The sequence below is a fragment of the Diceros bicornis genome, chromosome 6 (assembly GCF_020826845.1).
Source record: "Diceros bicornis minor isolate mBicDic1 chromosome 6, mDicBic1.mat.cur, whole genome shotgun sequence".
Taxonomy (NCBI): Eukaryota; Metazoa; Chordata; class Mammalia; order Perissodactyla; family Rhinocerotidae; genus Diceros; species Diceros bicornis.
The window spans coordinates 47,872,041-47,892,336 of NC_080745.1; positions in this window are offsets into that span (position 1 = coordinate 47,872,041).

Sequence of the window (20,296 nt, forward strand, 5' to 3'; positions counted from 1 at the left end):
CAACCTTAGATATATAGATATATTTACTTCTAAATGTTAGGATTAGGAGAGGCCTCTTAGAGAACAATGGCACTGAGCTTACAAAGGCAGGTAAGATTGCACAGATAAATTAGAGATAAGGAAAGAGTGCTCCAGGCAGAGGGCAAGGATGGATGAAGGCAAGGAAGCAGGCAAGATGGGCTTGTCCTGGGTATATGTGGACAATTGCAAGGAAGTAGTTGCAGACACAGCAGATAGGTTGGGGTCATCTTGAATGTGGAACCGCTGTCTATTTTGGCTTGAGAAACGACTGTACTGAAATTGTGTGTTAAGAATATTAGCCTTTAAAGAGCTTGCATTAGAATGAAGTGCGGAGGTACTTGAAGCCCAAGAATGACACTCGACTATGCGAGCTGATTACTTTCCTGTAGATCTTGGTCAGATACTATCTCTCCAAATCACTCACAAACTAAAGTAGATTTGAGTTATTTGAGAAAATATGTACAAATAGTGATTTTCCTCTCCATTCAACAAAGGAAAAAAACATATCCAATCCTCCTTTGTTTGGTGTTATCTTTTAAAAACTTGGTGTCTTTATTATGTATGTATGTATATATTTTTTTTCTGTTTAGCTACTTTAATTGCCAAAGGGAAAATTTAGAACTCATCTTTCTAAATAATCATTTAATCAGCAGCTTGCAGAGACAGGCTCCTAGAGTGCAGTGAATTCTCACAAAATCAGAAGAGAAAAGGCAATAAAACATTAATAGAAAACAAAATGATAAAATAGGAAACAGAAAAGAGTACTGATTAAGAGTGAACAAGCCTTAAAACCCAACGTGTTAGAAAGTGAGGCATGGCTTCATATGGAAATATTAGGGTTCAGTGGGAAACTATGAAAAAAAATACTCTAAAAAGCTTTGAAGGAAACAAATAGGATTTGAGAAATTTGACTTTGGGCCTAGAAATGAAACTTACCTGAGCCATATTGGACTACTTTATGCTGCTGCTGACAAGTTTGAAGATCTCAGCCTTCAACTCCTAGTCATACTTGTATATATGATGCTTATTTCCACACAGTGGGGTTCTCCCACTGTACAAAGGGGATCAAATCAAACTGTGCATAACTTAAGTGTGGCCTAACATTGCATTTTAAGGGTAAACAAATGAGGAGAAGAAAATAATTGATGGAGATCTAATGAGCTAGATGTAATCACAAAAAGAGTCAACATGCAGAAATTAATTTGATCTGCTCAGTACCAATTCTAGTAAGCAAACTTGAATTAGAATTAGAAATAAAAGTGAAGATAGAATTTGCATCTTCTCAAAAGGTTTATCAGGCTATAGAGACCTGAGCTGTTAAAAAGATTCTAGACTTAGAAACTACCAATAAACAATAAAAATATGGATTTCTAGCAATATTTGAGATATAGAACTTTACATTTTAATTTGTCTTAATTCATTTAGTCCATAGCAACTCTACAAGGTAGGTGCTATCATTAATTATTCTCAATTTATACAAGATCTGAGGCACATACTGGTTAAGAAACATACCTGAGGCCTCACAGCTAGTAAGTGTTTGTGGTAGGATTGAAATTCAGACAACATAACCCTTAACTACTCTATCATCATAATTTATTGAAAATTCAAAAACTCGGGATAACAGCCCCTCAGCTGTTCATCTTGGGATTGCATTCAAATGTTTGAATCTAACAATTAAAAAATACATTTTAATCATTCAAAAATGCATATTTTAACAAGTCCCAAAGGAATACAGAAAAAAAAGAGATAATTTTCTAAGAGAGAACTGACAGCTATAGTGTGGCTGTTTGCCATTTAGTTATATCTGGAATGGAATTTGACATCATATTTGAATGTTTACGTATTCCATCTTCTTCATCAGAGCCTCATTCTCAGAACTGTAATCATTTTCCAAATTTGCGGCTCGGAGAGATCATGTTACTTGCTCTAGGTCATACTGCTGATTAATGGCAGAAACTGGCAGGCTGCTTCCAAAGATCACATTCTCTAATACTGCAAGTTATGTCACTCCTGCTAACCCATTCTAGGAGAATATTATTAATAAATGGTGACCAGGGAAACATACAAATTTTAGTACACTCAAAGAAAATATGTAAGTCTAAGAAGGAGAACATGTGTATCATCTTAGTTAATTGTATCAAACCTTACCTTGTTACTTCAGAGAAAAAAACAAAAAGATTTTGCTTGTATTAACCTAGTACTGCACAGTGGAGAAGATCATACTCCAGTGCTAGGTAAGATGTTATGTGTTGTGTTAACTGTTAACTGCTATGTTATCCTTTTTAATTCTTAGATGGCAATATACTAGATTCAATAATTGTCAAAGACTAGGTCAAACCAGGGGATTTATTAGAAATATATGGGACTTCTTTTAATGCATGTTTTTACTTACAGCTATAGAAGTGAAAAAAATTTGGAGGATTTTTTTCTCAATCTATAAAAATAGCTAATGATGTTTCACTGTTAAGTAAATAAGTACAGGGATTTCTAATTAGGCCATCAAAGATAGAAGCTATAGAATAATCTAGAAAATTTAGAATAACAAGTTTACAAAATTATGTTTGTTCTCAAGTTTCTATACAAATGTATCTATACATTTCTATAAAAATGTATACTTTTTGTTCTTCTTAGAAAGAGATTCGAGTAGGTATATAAACAATTCAATACTTAAATCCAGCCTGCTTTTTCTTCTCAGCCTTTTCTCAACACAAATATCTGGGGGAAATCAATTTTTATATTTCACATGCACTGAGAGTTCATTTTTACACATGCCCCAGAGCTTTCTCTGCATCTCATCTGAATTCTGTCTCATGGTTTGGGAGGATTAGAGAGCAGTCTTTGCCTAAGTCGCAAACTCTTTTGCAACTTAAAACTTCAAATTTAACACTGTCAGAGAGTTTTCTAAGAAAACTAATCAGTTACTTGGAAAAGAGTGAGATGGTAACTGCCCAGTGATACCAAATTGAGGTGAGCAGTTGGCAAAAAAATGGCATCTTTGTGTACTGATGAGAAATGCTGACTAATGTGGTATACAATTCTGAACCCTGGGTACCACATACTGTATGCTGTATCTTTATCTTTATAACATTTGTCATTTTTTCATTATGAAGAATATCTGACCATTATATATATATATATATATATAACTATATTATATAACATTATAATTACATATAAGCATAACATATAATGTATTCTATTATATATTATTTTACACATAATACATAATTACATATATAGTTTTATATAATTATAAAGATAAAAATAAAAATTACTGTATTCCTCCTATCTTCTGGCATTATTCCCTCCAGTGTTGTGCGTAAATAAAGTTTTCTTAATTATCAATGAGTTTTAAATGCATACGTAACATTATATTAGGCTTTTTAAAAACTATTAGTAATTCTAATTTCTCTCATGTATTTAAGTACTCTTGAAAAGCATGATATTTAATATTATCATAATATTCTAGAAGATATTTCATTATTTTTTATTGATAGACAATTTTTGCATCTAAGAATTTTACTATAAGAATTGTTGTAGCAAAGAATCATGTATGTACGTACTCACAAGAAATTGTGATTATTCAGGTTAATTTTTAGAATAATGTTGCATTTTAATTATATGTATCACGTAGAAGAATATTTAATTGTATTTATGCTTTTTAATGAAAATTCTTTCATTGATATTTAAAAGAAATGTAATTCTTAGTTTGACTCAACTCAAAATAGATATACATTTATCCATTTTATTAAAAAAATTGTACTTCACATTATAAAAATGTTCGGGTTAGGAATATTCATAATGAAAATCAGTATTACCTATTATAGCTGCCACATCTTTATTCCACCCCAAGTTTAATAATTTTAATTATTTCTGGTTTTAATTACTTTAGTCATTAGAGGAATATAATGGTTGCCTCTAAAATACTAAATAATAAATTTATTCAATTAACTGTTTTTTTATCTATGAAAGTTGGGCATCTGATCTTGTAATCTGCTGGGATGATGACTCAGTTTGCTTATGTTCTCCTGGTCTCCCTTCCACATGCTCATCTTATTTTTTGTGGTGCATTGCCCTTACATTGCCTTTCACATTCCTTACCCTTTTAATTTCCTGCCTTCTTTCACTTGTACTTTTAATTGTACAAGCGACAATTTTTCTGTGCTTTCTCTAGATTGCTGCTAAAAATTGAAAATTGAATTGATAACATTTATATTACTATGAGTGCATGAACAGATGGATACATAAAAAGTATAACAGATATACAAAGGTGTCTAATATCTGACATACAGATGTTCAAGATAGGGATGAGAGATGGAGAGATTCTCTGGGTCACTCAGAGTCCAGCACAATGAATAATAAAAAAGACCAAATCTGGGAGTTTCAAAATAACGGGGTATAAAGAAAGAAAATCCTAAAAGGTCCCAAGGAGGAGGAAATTAAATTAAGAAAAAAAGGTCACATACAAAGGGATGAACATCAGAGTGATATCAAATTTCTTATAAACAAAACAAGATGCTTAAAGACAATGGAATGATGTTTCTGATTTCCTGTTGGGGGTTGAGGGAGGTGATTTTTCAACCTAGAAATGCATTTCCAAACTGTCAGTTAATGTTAGGGTCAAAAACAGATGTATTCAGTCATGGAAGAACTCAGAAATTTTTGCTTACATGCATCTATTTTTGTAAAGTTATTTCAAGATGTGCTCCAAAAACAAGGAAATAAACTAGTAAATAGAGAACAAAATGAATAAACTAATTTGGACAATTACTCCCCAAAGAACCTAATCATTCATCATTCTGTGAATTTCCTTCATTACTCTCAGGCCTTGGATTAACCCTTTCCTTGATCACATTTTAGAATCAAAGAAGTGATTAATTCAAATATAGAATAATTGATCCAGATTGAGTTTGAAGAACAGAGGGCTCCAAGAGGGGAGAAATATGTAGAGAAAGAAATCTAAGTGATTTGATAATCTTGTTGAGAATATGGAACGGACAGTATAATTCAACGCATAGTGGAAGACATATTTAGTGGAAGAATCTAAAGAATATTAATATCAATGAACACTTCTTGGTGGTAAGGAGGTGGGAAATTATTTAAGAGTGAAATGCAAATGATCGACAAATGCATCAATAAAAGGATTAGGAATGGAGTAGCTACTATAACAGGGATTGGAGTGAGCCCTGTATTAAGTTATATATGGACGAAATATACACATGAATCTGGATTGATAATAGAAATTAAAAGCCATGAATTTTGCCAATGACATAATATTATAATAAAAATTGGCTGGCAAGAAGTATAAAAATACTGTGCAATCAAGATGTATCTCTGTTCTCTTGACTGATCTCTCCTCTGAAAGGAAATATTTACCAGGAGTTCTGCTTATGAGAGGGCTGCTGGCCACCTGACCAGTCAATTGGCCAGTGGAACTTGTCCTTTTTAGGGAAAGAATGTAGAGAGATGATTACTAGGATGGGCAGGCTCCAAAAAAATACATTGAGAAGGGCCGCATCCCGCAAGGAAACCTTAATTCCCCTCAGTCAGTTTGTTTAATTTCTTTAGAGGAACAACCACAGTTTGTTTTTGTTTTTATTTTGTTTTTGTCAGGGTGCAAAATGAGTTGATTAGTCAACTAGTTGCTTTCCTTATCTGGTGGAGGAAGAAAGTATGAATCAGTACAGCTGTTCCATAGATACTTTAGGCAATCATTATTCCTTTGGCCTCCTTCCTCTACATCTGCCTCTCCAAGAATCTGCTGGAATATTGAGCCTCTCCTCCCATGTCCAGCTCCACAGATATCCTTCACTGCGTCTTCCATTCTCTGATCCATCAACATGTATAACATGCTTCCATTGACTGTCTGTCTTCCAAAGGCTAAGACCTTTCCACTAGTGATGAATATCTTCTTTTTATCTACACAATTTTTTGTTTAGTCTTCCTTGTAAAACTTTACTCTCACTGTTAATTCCACACCCCAACATTTTTATAAGCAGGGAAGAGCAGTAAAAACCTATACTCAGTCAACTATCTTCAAATGCAAGCCCTTGCAAATATTAATTTCGAAGGATGTATATGTGTATAGAGTGACGTAAAATGTAGAATTAAAACTTCCAAATTGTTCACACAGCCATCTTTGATAAAACCTAAGGGATCTGGTAATGTTTTCAACAGCTCTAATAGGGAACAAATATGTAATTTGGTAAACCTTTTTCTCTGTTTTCCTTTTTTCGCTTTACAACATTTGCATTATTCTATATGTATATACAACTACTGTGGGAAAATGCATTAATTCTAAAAATATTTATTAAGCATCTACTATGCACCAAGCATAATTCTAGGTTGCAGAGAAACAAAAGAGAATAAAACACAAAAATCTCTGCCTTCTTGGAGCTTACTTCTAGTGGGAGAGATAGGTAATAAGGTAGGTATGTAAAATATACAGTATGATGGATACTAAAATGTGTTAGAGAGATATAAAATGTTTTTTAATTTTTTCAGGAACCTCCATACTGTTTTCCATAGTGGCTGCACCAAATTACATTCCCAGCAATAGTGCACAAGGGTTCCCTTTTCTCCACATCTTCACCAGCACTTGTTATCTCTTGTCTTTTCGATAATAGCCATTCTGACAGGTGTGAGGGGATATCTCATTGTGATTTTGATTGGCATTAACCTGATGATTAGTGATATTGAGCACTTTTTCATGTACCTGTTAGCCGTTTGTATAGATATGGAAACAACCTAAGTACCTGTCTCCAAAGAAATGAATAAAGAAACTGTGGTATATAGACACAATGGAATATTACATAGTCATAAAAAATGGACATCCCGCCTTTTGCAACAACATGGGTGAAACTTAAGGCCATTATGCTAAGTGAAATAAGACAGAGAAAGACAAATACTGTATGATCTCACTTATATGTGGAATCTAAATTTAAAAAAATGAACTCACAGAAGCAGAGAATAGATTGGTGGGTGCTGGGGGGCAGGGGGAAATGGGTAAAGGTGTGATAAAAGGCTACAAACTCCAAGTTTTATGATGAATAGTTACGGGGATGTGATGTACAGCACGGTGACTACAGTTAACAACACAGTATTGTACATGGTAATTATATGAGGTGACAGACTTGTTAACTAACTTTATGGTGGTAATCATTTTGCAAAATATATGTGTATCAAATCGTCATGCTGTACACCTTAAACATATACAATGTTATTTGTCAATTACATCTCAACAAGGCTAGAAAAAAATGAAATATAAAATAGAGAAAATATAAAGTAGAGAAAGAGGATATGAAATATGACATTGGAAAATAAATTTTTTATAGGGTGACCAGGAGAATCCTAACAGAAGAAGTGACCATTCAACACAGATCAGAAGGAAGTGAGGAAGCCAGTCTTATAAACATTTGAAGGAAGTTTATTCGACACAAATGGGTAGTAAATGCAAATTCACTGAGGTGGAAGTGGATCTAGCATGTCTGAGAAATGGCAAAAAGACCGACAAGTCTGGAACAGAGTGATTAAAATAGAAAGAAAAAAAATTGAAGGTAGAGGTGGGTAGATTATGTAAGGAATTCGACTTTTACTCTGAGAAAGATGGAGAGACATCAGAGGGTGTTGAGCAGAGGAGTGACAACTTTTGACATATGTTGAATGAATTAACTAGACATCTAATTTGAAAATAACTTCCAGGGAAAGGGCAGGAGGAAGAGGATCAGTTTAGGTAGCTTTTGCATGTGACCATGAGGAATAGAAAAATAATAATAATTGCCTGCCCTAAAGCTAAAGCGAGGTCCACAGAATAATATTGCTGGATTCAACAAGTAAAAATGCAGAACACCCAAATTCAAATTCAACTGGGCGTCCTGCATTTTATCTGTCCACTTGCCCACAGGGGACAATGGGAAAGGATGTTTATCCCAAAGAAAAGGCCAGTAGCTGCTACATGTATAAGTCAAGGTCTGTGGCCAAAGCATGAAATATTCTCATTTCCTGCCCAGGAAGACTTAATAATGGCTATAGATGAATGCTGTTGCACATTTGCCCTCTTTCCTTTTAGGAACATGTGTTGTTCTTAGTTTTCATGTTCTGACTCAATCGTTGTTTACTGGGTATGAGTGTGAAGGATGCAAGTAACCTGTCTTTTTATTTCTAGATGGTTAATTTATAAAGATCCATATCCAGACCTACTGAAGCAGATGACACCTTCCCCAAAGATCTTGGGTTTTGAGTGAAACTTCGTATCTGGTGGAATTTATGGTTGTCTCCATTAGGGATGGAGTGAGTGGTCTATAGTGAGAGAAAGTGCTTGTGTACAGTTGATGATCAATGAGGCAGATGATGACTGGTAACTAGTCTCTCCTTTTTAAGTATATTTACTTTAAAAAAATCTTCTTCGTGGGCATGTGGGCTCCTAGAAAAAGACTTTCTCAGCCTTTTTTACAGATAGGTGGCTCTGTGACTGAATTGTAACCAATGGAATATGTTCAGAATTTCTGTATACAATATCCAAATTATGTCCTCTAAAGAAAAGGACCGTGCTTTTCCTTTCCATTTATCCCCTCCTTTTGGCTGGAAAGCAGATTTGAAGGTGGATGTTGAAACAGCCTTACTGGACCACACAATAAAAGCTGCATATTGAGAATGTGAGAGCAACAAAATAGGAGTCCAAGTCTCTGATGATAACGGAGCTGCCTTTCCCTAAATCTTGCATGTGAAAAATGAATATCTATCTTGTTTAAAACACTTTTAGTTACATATATATACTTAGGGGTTAAAATGTTAATAGAGGATGTGAGGAATTTAGGAGAAACTATAATAAAACCTGCCATGTGCATATTGAGTTTGAGGTTCTTACAGGATATTTAGGTGGTGAGATTTTGTCAATTTGCATGTTATCTGAAAGTAATAAAAAAAAGAAAATGGTAAACATTGGCCCAGTAGCTTATGTACAAATTTAAAATGTCATACAGAGAGCTTAGAAAAATGGAATAAAAGGAAAAAATTAAGGACAAATGTATGTTGCAAACATAAAAATTTTAACATTCTGATTATAAATTGTAAAAATCAATAAAAAGAATCTCAGTATGAGAGCCCAGTAGCTCTGTAGAGCAAGGAACATACTATTTCCCAAGAGAAGTAAGAGGAATAAGGTATGGCATTACCAATAATAGTAATAAAGGCAATGATATAAAAAAACAATACAAATCATTAAAATAATTTGGTCCTCTAAGACCAAAATATATATCTATACTTTGATACGCATATTATTTACCAGCATTATGTTATAATCTTAACAGGTATGTGAAGTAGATGTGATTATTTCCCACACATCTAATACTGAAGTTCAAGACTATAGTGACATGCCCAAGGTCACAAAGGTAGTATATGACCAAGCCAGACTTCAACCCCACTTCTGTCTTGCTACTACTTTTTACTCACCAAACTATAGGAAAAAGTGGCTCATTAATAACTGATAAATTTCAAATTAATACAATTTATTAGATTGTAAAATAAATACTACCAATAATCCATAATACTGATAAGGGTGTTGCAGGACAGCTATGCTAATTACTCATGGCTGTTTTAAATAGTATCATCAATTTAGAAACAGTTTGCCAAAATAAATCCTAAATTATTTATAGTAGCAAGTATTTTGAAGAAGCAATTATTTAACAAGAAATGAAAGTTAAATAAAATCTTTAAACATGTTGAATCAATCAAATTTATGCATTAAATAAATTAATGATGATGAGCAACAAAATAGTCCTTTAGCAATTCCTCACGCAAGTGAAACAAGGTCACGTCCAAATAACAATGGCAATGAGAAAAAAAAAATTTTCATTAATACCAAAATCTCAGACTGACAAAACTGAACGGTCATATTAAATGTCAAGAAGAGAGTGGAGAATAACCTACCATGATTTGGGGGAAATTAACTGAGAATTTTATATACATGTTATATCCTGTGCATATGTGAAACCAATGAAAAGCATTCTTATCTGTCAAAGGACTGAAATTATGTAACATCCATTTTGCATTGATTTTATTTTAAAAACTCCCTAAGGTACTCCAACTATACAGTATTAAAGAATGTTTTTCTCTGTTGAAAATGGCACAGAAATTTTTTGACAGTCACTTTACAAGTTAGAAATTGTGGTAACAGTAAAAGATAGTCCAAATAACTGGTCTATGAAAAAAGTTAAGTCAATATTTCTAATTTGAAAAATTAAAAAATGATCAGCAGAGAATCTATATACAAATACTGAATGATGACAGATTATCAGCAAAAAATGAGATAAATAACACATGATAACATATTATTTCCACGAAAATAATTTTGAATCAAATTTCCCCTGCTCACAAAACAGAACTCAGTGATAAATTCCAATCTTTTAAGTGTACATTAATCCACTCTATCTGCAAATTAGACACTTGAGCTCAAGGAGGAGACGAGGAGAAAATAGAAGGTAAAATAGTGTTTGACAGGAAAAAAGGGGACACTCCACCCCAAAATCATGAAAATGAAGACATATATGGAATCCTCATAAAGGAGAAAGACAGCACCAAGGTGGGGAAAATTCAGGAGAAAATATAAATTAGAAAAAAAATGAACCAAAGGACATCAAATTTAATGAAGATATTAACCATTTATGTTAACAGGTGAAGAGGGAAAGTTGGAAGGTTGCATAGCAAGGCTGATTTTTCTCGTCATAATGGCTAAGAATCAAAAGATTTCATTCATAACTGATAAATCAAGTAGCAGAGTAGTAAGTACAGAGAGCTACCCTTTAAAAATAGAGTATTAAGGGGGTAAGGAATTCGAATTGTAGTTACAAACTGCTCAGGGTCTCACCAGGCTGGAATCAAGGTATTGGCTGGGGCTACAATTTTATCCGAGGCCCAAGGTCCTTACTCAAACTCACCGGTGTTGGCAGAATGCATTTCCTTCTGGAGCGTGACCAAAGGCTCCCCTTTCTTTTTGGCCGTCAGCTCTCAATTTCTAGAGGCCACCCAGAGTTCCCTGGCATGTGGCTTCCGTTGGCAGTTCACAGCATGGTGGTTTACTTCTTCTAGAACAGCAGGGGAGTGTCTGCTGCTGCTTCTTGTCCCTTTCAAGAGTCACCTGATTAGGCCAGGCCCACGCGGAATATTCTCCCTTTTAATTCACTCACAGTCAAACTGATCAAGAATCTTAATTACATCTTCAAATCTTTGCCATATAATGTAAAATTATCACAAGAATGATATTCTATCATATTCACATATTCTGCCTACACTCCAGGGGAGGGGAATATGTGAGGGCCTGAGTTAGTGCAGGTCATTTTAAAATTCCACATATCACCGATGTATTTTAATTGAAAAAATCAAATTGATTTTGTTTATTTTTATGCATATATATACATAAGACTTCTTTCAAAATAATCAAATAACATTGAAGGAATTTTTTATACTCTCTACTCTTTTATACATGAATGCATATCCTATTAAAATTAAAGAAATGGTGTTAAATAAATTGCTTATTAACTAAATTTGAAATAGTGATTTCAATCCTTGTTTCAGTGCTCCCAGAAAGAAATAGCCTATAATTCAAATTATATTTTAAACAAACCACGTACTTCAGTTTTTGAACCTGTTTAATATCATTGATAATCATGAAAAAGCTTTCCTCGAGTTAATTCTGAATTTCCTGCCCATTCACAGCCCCAATTTATTGGAATGATAAACAACAGTAGATACAGATTTAATAGAAACCATATGATCCATAGATAAAGTTAAAGCTGTTCATGAGATAGAAGTTGGAAACATATCAGATAGATTTTATACATTAAAGTTGGAATACACCTTTAGAATAATTGTTTAATGAAATTATTAATAAGTAATTAATTTTGTTGCCTGTGTTCATGTTTCCCTGAGGTGATTGTTTGGTAATTTGATTCATCTTGTACATCTGTCTTTTCTTTTCCCCAGTTATCCCTATAGTTACAAATACATTACATACTCTTCAATTCTTTCTACTTAATAGTTCTCTACCGAATCACAGCTAAAGGAAGCATTGTTTCTTTATTACAAATCATGTTACAAGGTTTGTTGGCAATATATTTATATAAAGCAAAAGGACTTCATTAGAGAGCATAGGTAACTAAATGGCAATTTTTCTATTTATCCACATGGTTCAATATGCAATTATTATTTGTTGAATTGTTTATTGCTTTTTTCATAATGATTAGTATGAAAGAATTTAATGCTGAGAGGGACTTCAACATCATTTGATATAAGCTTCTTCCCAGGGGAAACTTACGTGTGCAGAGTTCCTGATCAAGCATCATTCTATTTCATTTAATTCCATCAGTGATGGATACAACATAATATTCAATGGAGCCATTTCTATCATTGAACTCGTGCAATTATTAAAAAATTATTTCCCATTTTAGTTGAAATGTTGCACACTGTTTCTGGTTCAACTCTGTGGAGGAAGAAGAATGAATTTATACTATACACTCAATTCTACACATTCAAAAACAATTTTCACCCCTGAGGCTCAGTTTCTCAGGGCTTACTCTTGTTTCTTTCAAACACTCAGTTGCCTTATTCTGCTCTCTGTCAATGGGTCCCAGTTTGCTTTGTCCCAGCAAGGGTCAAGAGAAACAATCAAGCTTATAGGCTGCCCAGTTGGTAGCCTCAAAGCCAATTCATAAAAGCCATCAGGAGAATGAGGGCCATTTCTAAGCAAGAGATATTTTCATGTGGTGATTCCAATCAGTAGAATATGGACTCCTGAGCATTTGACTTATGGACCCTGTTCTAAATGAGAAACATTTCTGAGGTATCTAAGAATTTATCCACATGATGGTCCTGCACAGTCCCTCTTATAGACACACCAGTCCTTTCCCTTTTGATCCTTTCCTTTCTCCAGCACACAAGAGGTTGGTAATCATCTCCTAGCGGTTTCCCTGAGTTGTTGTGAGTGGAAGAGTATTGCTTCACTCATCTCTTGGTAATAGGTAGCTTTGTTCTCTGTATTTTGACAGCTTTTCTCAATACCTTGTGGATTGTGACAAATATTACTTAATGCATGTCATAATATTTTATATCAACTAATTAAACATACTGCATTAATATGCATAAACATTTTCTTTACAATATTTTTCACCAAATACAATTTATGTGTTTAAAATGTAACCAAACTATCTCCCTATTTTACTACTATAAATTACATCTAAACCGGTATTACCCATCTAAATCCCTGAGCTTTTAGTTTTAGACTCAAATACTGGTTTCACTGCTATCAGCAGGATGGCCATGGAGAAATTAATTCTATAAAATGTTGATTAAGAATATACACCATTTGGGTTAATGTGAAGATTAAAGATAGCATGTGTAAAAATGCCTAAAATAGCACCTTGATTGAGGTAAGTGCTCAATATATGATAGTTGTTTGCATGTTCTTATCAACCAAATGTCCTCCTCCTTATCTCCTCCTGCTCGTCCTCTTCCTCCTCCTCCTTCTCCTCCTCCTTCCCTCCTTTTCTTCTCCTTCTCCTTCTCCTCCTTCTCATCCTTCTTCTTCTTCTTTGTACTTGTTAAACCAAATTTTCAGTATCTAATTTTAAATTATTTAAGTTCTCTTAAATATGAACGTAGTTCTCTGATTTTTGTCTGTTCAAATTCATTTTGTGTTTGACCATCTATTTTAGAACAGTGATGTCATTTTGAGTTCTAATTATATGTAGCAAAATTTATCTTTTTAAGTTTTGAGTGATTTACAGATTTGATATCCATGTCTTTTACGTTTTCATCCAAGTCAGTCATAAAGGTCTTGACTATTCTAGTGCTAATGACAGACTCCTACATCTGTCGCTTACAGCTCAAGCCTTTCCTGATGCTAAGATGACACTAAATGTCCATCACATATGGTCCCTGAGTATCCTGTTATTATAGTTCTATTTTCATTCATTATTCTGCACTGTACTTGCTGATTTAATTGACTATTTTCTCCAAATAGAGAGTATGTCACTTGAAGTCAAGGAACGCATCTTCTTCCTAATTCTGTCCCCTTTGTCTAGCTAGCACAAAGCAGGCTATCAACACAATCATTTCTTATTCCTACTTTCTTCCTTCCAAACTGATGTCGATCCACTGACCAGCTCTCTTTTTTAAATCATAAAGTAGTTTCAGATCTTAACAAAACTATCCAAAGTTTGCACACTCCACCGTCTGTTTTGCCTTATGATCAACTTATCAAAGTGCAAAACGTATTATTTTCCTTTTTTTGTCATTACTGGACTTCTAGGAATAATTCACAGCCAGTAATGCTGACAACCCTGGCTCCTTACTTGTCTGGTTCTTTTAAGGTTCCTAGGTTACAATCCCTGTTTAGTTGACTATCTAGTGTTACATTCAAAGTAAAGACAGAATTCCTAGTCTAGAAATCATGTAATATAGGAAACAGAAGTAAATTTTAGAAAGCATCTTATTTGTAATTTCAGAACAGGTTGAAGAGAAGGAACTGAATAAGAAAATAAAGGAATATAAAACTCATGAACATAGCCAAATTGGGCAATTTCTCTAGGAAGAAAAATCTGGTAAAGATCAGTAGAGAAAATAAATTTGAAAGAGTAGAAGATAATCTAAAGAAGCCCCATAATGTTTCACATAAAATAATGAAGATATAAAAATGAGGAGATCGAAAATCATGGATACAGACTAGAGAAAAGAGATCCAATATCCAGATAAGTTCATCTGTATATGAAAATGGAACAAGAGCAATAATCAAAGGTGGAAGAGAATAAAATATTCCAACTGGAAGAAAATAAATTCCAAATCAAAGAGTTCACTCCAAAATTAATTCCACATGAATTAACAAAGGAATGTTAGAAAACCTTAAAGAAAATTGAAAAGAAAATAAGTATAATAGTTTTCAGATTTCCATCTGGGAAATAACTCTCTAAGTATAAATGCAACATAAGAATTTTTTTAAGTAGGTACAACCAGATGTAATGTTATGTGAAACAGAGTATTAATATGAATGATTGCCACTCAATAAATTAATTATAATTAATTAGTGAGCTCTATGTAGTCTTTAATGCCCTCATTAATGTCAATTAAGAATTCTGATGCCCTATCTTGCTTTGAGAACTCTTTAATGGCTGACTATTCTGGGTGCTTCATTATTTTCTCTAAATTCTACTTAAAATATGAACTTTTTTTCTTTAGCTCATTTCTGTCTTCTCTAATTTTATTGTAGGAAGATAGAATAAGCCATATGGCATCTTCAACATTCTACTCAAAAATGTCTTTAGCTAAGTCAGCAAATTTATTAGGTGCTTTTCTTACTGTTCACATCACAAGTGACAATGCCCTCCAACTACATAACAATGGTTCCCTTTTCTCCTGAATTCAATAGTCATTTCTCACACTTTCCTTCAAACCCTTACCAATAGCTTCCTTAAGGTCCATTATGCTTCCAACAATACCTAGCCCAACAATCAACACCACATATTGTAGGTTTTGTTTTGGCAATAAGCTGCTTCCAGGCATCAAATTCAGTTCTACTTCTTACTGCAAAGCAAACTATCCCAAGTTCAGCGTCATAAATCAATAAGTATTTTTTTGCACTCAAAGCTTTTATGGCTCAAGAATTTAGACAGAGCACAGTGGGCATGTCTTCTCTCTGCTCCATGACATCTGGAGACTCAGGTGAAAAGTTCAACCAGCCTAGTGTAAGTTGGCCAGCTTAGGGCTGGAATCATATGAAGCCTTCTTCACTCACATGTAAGGCATCTGTGTTGAAATGGCATAAATGCTGGTTTCAGTTTGGACTTGACTAAAGCACCTATAAGTAGTCTGTCCTACATATGACTTGGGATTCGACACAGTACGGTAGTTTCAAGGTAGTCAGAATTCCTACATGAAAGCTAAAGGCTCTGAGAACTAGTGTTCCAGTAAACAAAGTGGAAACCACGGCATTTTATTATCTAGCCTTGGAAAACACATAGCATCACTTTTACCAAACTCTATGGCAGCAGCCACAAACCAGGCCAGATTGGAGGAGAGATGTAGATCCCTAACACTCAATGGCAGGAATATCAAAGAATTTGCAGGCATATTTAAAATCAACAGACACATAATATTGAATTCCCTGGTTATTTATAGAGTGAACTACCTTTTCATATGTTCATTGCCATCTGAATTTCTGCTTTTGTGAAATGTCTATTCAAGTTTTACCTATTTTTTGTGAGTTCTCTGCCATTTTGTTACTGATTTGTTTAGTTTTATGTTAAAATTTGATCTAACTCCTTACTATCCATTTAGCTCTTACAATACACGTATATTTTAATCTATTTATCATGACTATTTAGTTATTTTAATGACAAGTTTGGTCATGTAAATTTAGTCGACCATTACTCAAGGCAAAAGTTTCTGTTTTGTTTTTTGGAAGCATTTAGAGTCTTCTTTTTATACTTAATATTTTGTAATTTCATGAATCTTTGAGTGTAAGTTTTTGTTATGGGAATTTGATGAACACATTCATTCTAAAGCCTCAGGCACTTTAGTTTTTGTAATTTTCCTGTTTTTTTAAAATTTTCCTTCTATTTTGTCTGTTTCTTAATGAAACATTTATTAGTATTGTATTGGACCCTCTGGGTTGATCTTTCAGCCATATTTCTCTCTTCTCTCATGATCTTCAATAGACTGTCAAAATTACTTTTCATAACATCTAATAAAATACTTTTCAGGCACTTTCTTATTTCTGGAGAATTTCTTCCATGTTTTCTGTTATTTTTTCATAATACCCAATTCTTGTTTTATGGATTGAACATATAGTCAGGTGTTTCTGTACATGCGATTTAGTTTTGAGTTTTTTCTACCATTTTTTTCCTTCATTTCAAGGGGTAAAAAAAGGTATTTGACAACTCTGAGTTCAGCCTGGGGCTTTTCACTGAGTGGGCTTCACTAATGGTGAGGAATACCAAATGCCAGAAATGAGAAGACTTTGCCCTTCTTACCCACCCAAGCATCAGAAATTCTGTAGAAGTCAAGTATGTATACAAATACTCTTATATCTTTCATGTACAGTTGTTAAGTTAATCCCAATATTTGCAGCCCCAAGTTTCATTTCTTTTTTTTTTTTTTGTGAGGAAGATCAGCCTTGAGCTAACATCCATGCTAATCCTCATCTTTTTGCTGAGGAAGACCAGCTCTGAGCTAACATCTATTGCCAATCCTCCTCCTTTTTTTTTTTTCCCCCCAAAGCCCCAGTAGATAGTTGTATGTCATAGTTGCACATCCTTCTAGTTGCTGTATGTGGGACACGGCCTCAGCATGGCCGGAGAAGTGGCGCTTCGGTGCACGCCCAGGATCCGAACCCTGGCTGCCAGTAGCGGAGCATGCGCACTTAACCACTAAGCAACCGGGACGGCCCCCAAGTTTCATTTCTACTCTACTTAGTATCTGCCTATTCTGAGCACCAAGACACTCTGAGTTTTTGCCACAATGACTTGCTCCTTCTTGATTATATCCTATTCCTCATGTACTCTAGGCTAAGCATTTCTCTGGTCTTCTATATTGGTTACCATTATTCTTCTCTCTGCCTATGAGAAATTTATTGTAATCTTGTTCTATTGACGTTTCCCTTCCATTCTCTTCTTAATTGAAGATTTATACTATTTTTATGTCTGTACTCTCATTTAGCTGAATCTTGGTAGAGAGGCATAGATATTTATTCAGTCTTTCGGCTATACTGTGAACTTCAAAGTACTTTTTGACTGAGGACCCAAGATCCCTTGGGAAAAACTGGGAAAAGGACAGTCTCTGGTTGCTGCTATATAAAATTTGGACAATGGAGGTTCGATAAAGTCCATGAGTTACATGATGGAATATAGAGTTGGTATGCAGAAAGTTTTGAGAATAGTGCATAGTAGCTTTATTATAATAGCTTCTTGTCTCTTCCCTAGTAATCAAATTTCATCTCTTTATAGAGGCAGCTTTGTTATGAAAGTATAGATTAACCCTAATCAACTTTTATAGTTGACACACAATGTAACTTAATAGAAAAGAATTAAGTTTGTACTGGATATATTTTACCTGAACACTCGTAAATTCATTCTGTTAACGGAATCCATGCATGCAACAGAAGCTGGGCAATAAAGACCTCTGAACTCTTTTAGAGCCTACATGTCCATGATTAAATGATGGCTAAAATGAGGATCTAAATTCACTATATTATTACTTTACCACCAGAAATATATGATAGAAGTAAAGCATTATATGTTGTCAACTTGTCACTGAGGCAGCAGAAGAGGGCACTAAGTGTGACAGGGGAGGAACAAATTGATTTGGGCTAGAAAGGAGATGTGGTTGCAAGAGAAATTTACACACTTCATTAGTATGCAGGAAGGTGTAGAATGCAAAAAGGGCTGAGATAAAATTAATGGCTTAAAAAATTCTGAGAGCAGAAAAAGCCATTAACTGTTATGCTCAAAACCAAAATAAGCACATGCGTGCAACCTTTCTTATCTTGGTGTGAGGAAACAAATAATGTGCTGGGAACAGCAAAATATAAGAAATCATTTTCTCAACTGATAGAGATGAAATATCTTGATTTACCAAATTCTCCTAGAACTTATCATAAAAAAATATATATTTTCTTCAGAAATAAGTGCTATAAACTAATGTTACTGCAATAAACAAAAAATTTAAAAAAAAGACCAAATCAATATCATTTCATATCATTGATTATTTAAACTATGAGGCTTTCCTGAGATTTGAATGTATCATTGACTGCTAATTCTTGCTACAATGTGACGTGGGTAGTAATACATGTCTGAGAATACTCCCATGAAATTTCTGCAAATTCTAGTAGGAGAAAGAGTATTTATTCATACATAAATAAATTTCAAGAAACTAAAGAAGAGTGACATAAAATAAGTGAATACATATAAAATGTTGATTTCAGAGAAAAGGCAGATTACTTTTGCTGAAAGGATATTATTAGTCGGGACATTTTAGTTTCACACCATAACAAAACAAATAAAACAAAAACTCAAATGGCCATAATAAAATGGAAAGCATTGATTCTTATAACTGAAGTACATCAAATTACATAACAACATGGATAAGAGCATATATTCTTGAGTTAGGTTATTTACTAGCTATGTGACTTTGGGTAAATCACCTAGCTATTCTTTAGTTCAGTTTCCTTATATATAAAATTACGTAATAATTGTATATACTTCATAGAGTCCTTATGAGTGTTATATGTATTAGTCTTACAAAGCACATAGAAGAGAGCCAGCACAAAGTATTTGCTATATGAATGTTATTTATTACTAATAGTATTATTATTAAGAATCTAGATTTAGAGCGAGTTCCAGGCTCAACTGAATCTAGATTGTAATAAATTTCTCATTATAATTTTGCTCTGCTTTCCTTTATGTTATGTACATTTCTTGTTGCTTTCCCAAAGAAATTTATCCAATATTGCCCCAAGGCTAGATGGCTACCAGCAGCAGCAAGCTTACATCCTACTAGCTTAGCTACTTCTGCAGGAAAACAACATTTGTTTACTCAAAAATTTCAACAAAATTTCTGGTTAAGTTCCTCATTAGACTAGCGTGGATCATGAGCACATTATAAAATAAACCACTATGGTTAATGGAGTAGTGTCCTTTTTTGGACAGGCCTGAGACATCCTCCAACCACTACAAGTGATGGTTGGGTCAACCCCTCTCTGATAACATGAACCAGAAGAGGAAGAAAGAGCTGGGTCCCCAAAGGAAAATTAGAATGCCACTACAGAAGAAAAAAAAAAACATACTGAGTGTTCTATAATCATGGATATCTATAAGAAATCAAGGCAGACAAAGAATTAGGTAAGATCATTGATTTGCCAATGATCATGGAATTTAGCTATGTCTCTCTGCAACAAATTCATTGTGATGCTGTGATGGGGATTAGCAAGCTACATTTCCTAGACTTCCTAGAGTGGGATCCCTAATAGATTCTGCTATTAGGAAGTACTAGAGAAACACTGGAAGGCAAGAGAAGAGAAGAAGGGACTTCCTTCTTCTTGCTTGCTTGTTTTTGCCCATGTTCCTCCATGAGCAGTTGTTTGTCCTAGGAACAGTAAGGGATTTCAGCTTACTGCTTTCTTCAGCAGCCCGCAAATCAGCCTTATAGCACCTTCTCAGGAGCAGCAGCTGCAGTTGGAACATCTCCCTTCCTCAGAGGTGTGAGCCCCAGCTCAGCAAGGCTACTCTTTTCA